This window comes from Pseudonaja textilis, chromosome 3 (assembly GCF_049901715.1).
Source record: "Pseudonaja textilis isolate UNSWEBS1 chromosome 3, rPseTex1.2, whole genome shotgun sequence".
In the NCBI taxonomy this organism is placed as follows: Eukaryota; Metazoa; Chordata; class Lepidosauria; order Squamata; family Elapidae; genus Pseudonaja; species Pseudonaja textilis.
In genome coordinates, this window is record NC_141992.1 from 6,399,318 (window position 1) to 6,405,571 (window position 6,254).

The window sequence follows — 6,254 nt, forward strand, 5'->3', positions numbered from 1 at the left end:
ATACCATCACTGCATTAAGCCATAATAGGAATTGCCCAAAGCTAGGGGTGAGATTCTACCGGTTCTCACCGGTTCAGATGAACCGGTAGTTCTGGTGATCATTTGGCCCCGCTCACACACCCCTGTCCTCTTCCTGTCGTATATTTCCTTTGTTTGTAGCTCAGCTGATAGGCACAGCAGAGCAATTTGCCGCACGTCAGCTGTTTTACTCATTGGGGCTGCAGCAGAAGTATTATAACTACAAATGGTCTTTTCTAAATGCCGGACGTGCGCGCGAAGTGCTCACCAAATCGGTTGTTACACTGGTTGAACCACACCACTGCCCAAAGCTCTTTCATTACATCACCCAGCAAGATTCAACCAAGCCTGGGACTCAAGACAACCTACAAAGTGACCTCTGCATGGCCCCACAGGAGTCTGACAACCAATCAGGATACATTTCTTGCCACAGGAACAGGGAGCAAGTTCAAAGCCCAACAGAGGGTATAAATCTCGCTCCGTCTCTCACCCATGTACTCCATTTTGCCCAGGACTTTAAACCCCATGTGGTCCTGTCCACCATTAAACCATCTTTCCAAGCAGTCTCCATGTTTCCATTGTCTTTCTTCCCACTTGGAACGGAACCCAGAGGGACATTTCTTCCAACAAAACTATGGTTAAATCTGTCTCTATGTGGTGAAATTAAAGAATTTTCATCCTGTCACAGTTCAAATCTTTTGAACCTAGAAGCGATTTGGTGCTCTTGACACACCCGTAATAGTAGTAATAGTGGGTCATGTGACTGCCCCATTTTACCTCATTTTTTGCTGCAGTTGTGAAAGGAACATGATGTCCATAAAGCGAGCATCATGGTTGTTAAGCAAACCCATCGCATGCTATAGGGTGAGGGTTTTATTTGCTGGAAATGGGACATAAATGCAAAAACATTGCAAATAGAGGACATGACTATAAGGCACTGCAAATAACCATAAATGTCGGCCATTTTCCTAGTGCCCAAAATGTAGATACAAATTTAGGGGGATGTGGCCATCAGAACTTCAAATCTGTGTCACAAGTCCTTTTTTGGGGGGTGGGTTTGTTGTAACTTTGAACAGTTGCTAAGTGACTGGTAATAAGTCAAGGATTACCTGTGCGATGCAGTGAGATATAGAAAGCAGAGTTCCCCCTGTTTGTAAGGGGAGGTTTTGTCACAGGTTCAAAATTAACGCCCCCAAATTTAGCAGATCCTATTTTCTCAATATTGATCAGTGGAATCGCCACAGAGATAGGACCCTCTGTGAAATCGAGTTCCATGTTGATGGTGGAGGAATTTTATTACCGCTTTACGGGGATAAATAAAAGGCGATCAAGCTTTGCTCTTCAATGGCACCTGAAGGTCTCCGCCTGCTTGGTCCACACTCAAGGTCTCAAGGGGCTTCTGGATTTGAAAATAAAGCTCATCGTCAAAGCAGAATTGGTCGGGGGGCTGAGCCAAGAACGGGAGTCTCAAAAGCAACCCCGTGAGGAACCCTCCGACGAGGGAGACGATGACCGAGACGCCGAGGCCCACCGCTTGAAAAAGAGCCTGCTGTGAAGCACTCCTTCCCAGAGTTCCTCCAATGAAAACGTGCTCCACGGTGGCATTTCGTAACGGTGGACTCCTCGCAGGGAAGACGTGGTAAAGCTGGTGCCCATAGGCTTCATCTGGGACCAACAAAATGGTCGCAATCCCAGCGACGGCTCCAATGATGCCTGGAAGACCATGAAGGTTGTGGATACCACACTGGTCTTGAACGCGGAACTTGTTGGCCAAGAACGGGGTCATATATTTGAAGCCAAGGATGCAGGCCAGAGAGGACAGGATCCCCAGGAGAAACGCCCCGCTTGGATTAATGGCCATGTCGGCTACCGTGCCAATGGCCACACCTCCAGCCAAGGTGGCATTCTGCAAGTGGCCCATGCTGACTTTGCCCTTCTTCTCCAAGAGGCTGGAGATGGCAAAGGTGGTCAAGACGCTAGCACTGAGGGCAACCCAGGTGTGTAGCACAGCTCTGTGTTGGCCGTCGCCCGGATGGACGAGAACGGAGACAAAACTGGGCCAGAAGACCCAAAGGAATATGGCGCCCACCAAGGACAGGAGATCAGAGATGTAAGAAGGCGTCTCCTTGGGGTGTCCCGTCTGGAGTCCTGACCGGTACAAAGCTATGGAGGCCCCCAGGCCAAAATAGCATGAAAAAACATGGACAGTTACACTTCCTCCGATATCCACTGCTTGGAAGTAGCTTAAAATGAGCCACTCAGAAGCTACGTAGAGGGGCACCTCACAGAAGCCCATGAGGAGAAGTTGGATGGGGCTTGTTCGGCCTAAGATGGCACCTGCGGAGATGAGGACAGCCACGGTGGCAAACTCTGCAGTCAGGAGGTTATAGAGGCCTAGGTGGATCTTCCCCTCGTGGTAGTGGTAGATGAACCCTTGCACAATTAGGGCCCACTGCATGCAGAAGTTGGACAAGAGGAAGTTGTAGGCCACAGCACTGACGCCGTAGCCTTTCATAAATGCCAGCAGCAACCCGAGGCCGACCAACAACATCAGCTGGATGTCTTGGAAGAGAGAGAAGAAGGTGTAGAGCTGGTTGCCAGCTGGGTCCATGTCAGCAGGCTGGCTGGCAGCATCCGTGTGCCCGTCGTACGTTGTGAACAGGACAAAGATGAAGAGGAGGGCACCTTGAAAGACAAAGAGAAGGACGGGCAACCGGAAACGGAGACTGGTGGAGAAGACTCTGGACATGATTCACTCAGCAAGTCCAAAACGAACCTGTGAGGAAGCAATGAAAAGACGAAAAAATATAAACAATTATGAGAAGGCCATCCCAAAGGTATAGAGTAGAGTAGAGTAGAGTAGAGTAGAGTAGAGTAGAGTAGAGTAGAACAGAACAGAATATAATAGAATAGAATTCTTTATTGGCCAAGTGTGATTGGACAGACAAGGAATTTGTCTTGGTGCAAATGCTCTCAGTGTACATAAAAGAGAAGATACATTCATCAAGAGTCAAGAATCATCAGGTACTTAATGATAGTCATGGCGTACAATAAGCAATCAAATCATACTAGGAAACAGTCCATATCATAAGGATACCAGCGACAAAGTTACAGTCATACAGTCACAAGTGGGAGGGGATGGGTGATAAGGAGTGATGAGAAGATTAATAGTAACAGTAGTGCAGAATTAGTAAATAGTTGGACAGTGTTGAGGGACTTATTTGTTTAGCAGAGTGATGGCGTTCGGGGAGAAACTGTCCTTGTGTCTAGTTGTTCTGGTGTGCAGTGCTCTGTAGCGTCATTTTGAGGGAAGGAGTTGAAACAGTTTATGTCCAGGTTGTGAGGGGTCTCTAAATAGTTTCACAGCCCTCTTTTTGACTCGTGCAGTGTACAGGTCCTCTATGGAAGGCAGGTTGGTAGTAATTGTAGTATCCCAACTTATGGTGGACTTTGGATTTTTCCAATCGGGTGGTGTGCAAACATATGTGGTGCAAGAAATCCTCGACTTGCAACAGTTCATTTAGTGACCATTCAAAGGTACAATGGCACTGAAAAAAATGACTTAATAATGACTCATTTTTCACACTTACGACCATTGGGGCATCCTCAAAATTCAGACCCTGGCAATTGGCTCATCTTTATGACATTTGCAGTGTCCTGGGGTCATGTGATCACCTTTTGCAACCTTCTGACAAGTCAAGTCAATGGGGAAGCCAGATTCACTTAACAACCGTGGCAAGAAAGGTTGTAAAATGAGGCAAAATTCACTTAACACAGATCTCGCTTCGCAACTAAATTTGGCACTCATTTTGGCACTCAGTTGTAAGTGAGAATTGTACTCTCGAAATTGTACTCTTCTGTTAATATAGCTTTACAATAAAATAGAATTAGCTTATTTGGCTGGGCTTAGTGTCTGGTGCATTGGGTAAGGCTGGCAATTGCAGGCATTAAAAACAGGTAATTTCTGATGTGCAGAATTGTCCTTTATGCTTATATAATGATACTTTTATGCGGCATTTAATGTCTGATGTTAAACATTAACCAGGGATAGAATCCACTCGTATGGAGAGATTTCACTTGTTTTGTTGCACAAGCTTTAGAAAATTGCAGAGGTGCTTTATTGGCCCAATGATCAAAAGTGTCACAATATGTTTGATAAAACGATCCTCCTTCACGTTCCCTACTGAATTGGCCCAAAGATATGGACCTTGAACAGATTTCACGAGTGCAATTTCTGAATTACAGCTTTGTTTTAAACCGGAGGTCATCGAATAAAAGAACCACTTTAAAAAAAAAAGCAATTTGTGGATTATTTGCCATCAAAGTATTACCTGATCTTGCTGGGTGGTTTTATAAGGAAGTTAGAATCTTCAATAGGATACAAAAATGGAAATCAGTATTTCCACATTGATAGCCACAATTGCTATCAATAAGAATCAATAGTAATACAGATGATTTTGTTGGAGAAGCAAAAGCCAATTTTAAAAATTATTATTTATTTTTAATCCCGCCAGTACTATTTTTATAAATAAGATGGAGACCATACCTTACGTTCCTTCCTCTTCTTATTTTCCCCACAACAACCTTGTGAGTAAATTCAGGCTAATGTCACCCAACTGGCTTTCATGCCTAAGGCCAGACTAGAACTCACTGTCACCTGGTGATTGGCCCAAAGTCACCTAGCTGGCTTTCATGCCTAAGTCAGGACTAGAACTCACCGTCTCCTGGTGATTGGCCGAAAGTCACCTGGCTGACTTTCATGCCTAAGGTGGGACTAGAACTAACTGTCTCCTGGTGATTGGCCCAAAGTCACCCAGTCATTTTTCATGTTTAAGGCAGAACTAGAACTCACTGTCTCTTGGTGATTGGCTCAAAGTCACCCAGCCAGCTTTCATGCTTAAGGTGGGACTAGAACTCACTGTCTCCTGGTGATTGGCCCAACGTCACCCAGCCGGCTTTCATGCCTAAGATAGGACGGGCTCTGCTTTATTGGGGGTGGTTCAAAGGGAGAGTACCATAGACTTGGAAGAGACGTCAGACATCTTCTGAAATCCTCAGGCCAACCTTGACCAAAGGTGGTACATATTTGGACATCCCTCTCTAGGGCTTCCACCTGTTGGCTCTCGTCCTAGAATCCATACATGCTACATATCTGTTTCTTTGAGAGTCTGAATTCACACACTTATACAGGTAGTTCTCAAGTTGTGACCATAATAGTCATCATATGACCATGACCGACCAAATTTTACCACTTTTTTTCGTGGCAGTCGTTAAGTGATAGCCACCATCATTAAATGAACCAATGGTTCACTTCTGGGTTTGCCAAAATCCAGAAAATCTGTACAGTACATTGCCCAGAGTCCCTCTTTGGAGGGAGAAAGGTAATAGTTCAGAAATGTGAAAAAATAAGTCAACAAATAAATGAATAAATAGATGCGGCCATTTTAAAGGTAAAGGTTCCCCTGGCACATCCGTGCTAGTCGTTTCCAGCTCTAGGGGGTGGTGCTCATCTCCGTTACAAATCCAAAGAAGAGCCGGCTTTGTCTGAAGACGTCTCTGTGGCCATGTGGCCGGCATGACTAAAACGCTGAACGTGCATGGAACGCTGCTCCGTTCCCACCAAAGGGGTCCCTATTTTTCTACTTGCATTTTTAACGTGCTTTCGAACAGCTAGGTTGGCAGAAGCCATTGGGACAAGGAACGGGGAGCTCACTCCGTTATGCAGTGCTAGGGATTCGAACCGCCGATCTTCCGACTTTTCTGATCAACAAGCTCAGCGTCTTAGCCCCTGAGCCACGGTGTCCCACGAGGTCCAAAATACGGTCACGTGACCACGAGGGGAGGTTGGCGGAGGGCACCAATTCATGGAACTTCAGATCGGAGTATCCGGAGTCCCTCCTTTCAGCTGGGCCCAACTTCAAAGGATCGCTCCCCGGCTGGTTGTAAGTCATAAGTCGAGGACTACCGGTCCGTGGGTTTCAAAAGTCCCCACCCTCTCTTTCTTGCAAAGGAAGAAGGATGCTCTTTGTTCTCGTCATTCGAGTTTTAGAGTTTGACAACCACAGCTGGGGGGGAAAACAATGATGGAGCCAGGGAGACAAATTAGATTGACCAGCCCAGTGCAAGCATCAGTCCGGGAAGTCCAGATGTTGCAAAGATGGCTCGGAGGCTGCGGCTTCCCCCGGGTCGGTTTTTTTCTGTTTTTCTGTTTTTTTTTTAAAGTAAACCAAACCTCA

At 46.0% G+C, this 6,254-nt stretch overlaps 1 pseudogene across 1 annotated transcript in view; it reads right to left on the bottom strand.

Moving 5' to 3' along the window:
- Positions 1–873: 873 nt before the first annotated feature.
- Positions 874–6,254, bottom strand: part of LOC113434211 (ammonium transporter Rh type B pseudogene) — an 8,418-nt pseudogene continuing 3,037 nt past the window's right edge. The window contains exon 2 of the transcript XR_015742657.1: positions 874–2,794. The product of XR_015742657.1 is annotated as an ammonium transporter Rh type B pseudogene (transcript). The remainder of the gene's footprint in view (positions 2,795–6,254) is intronic.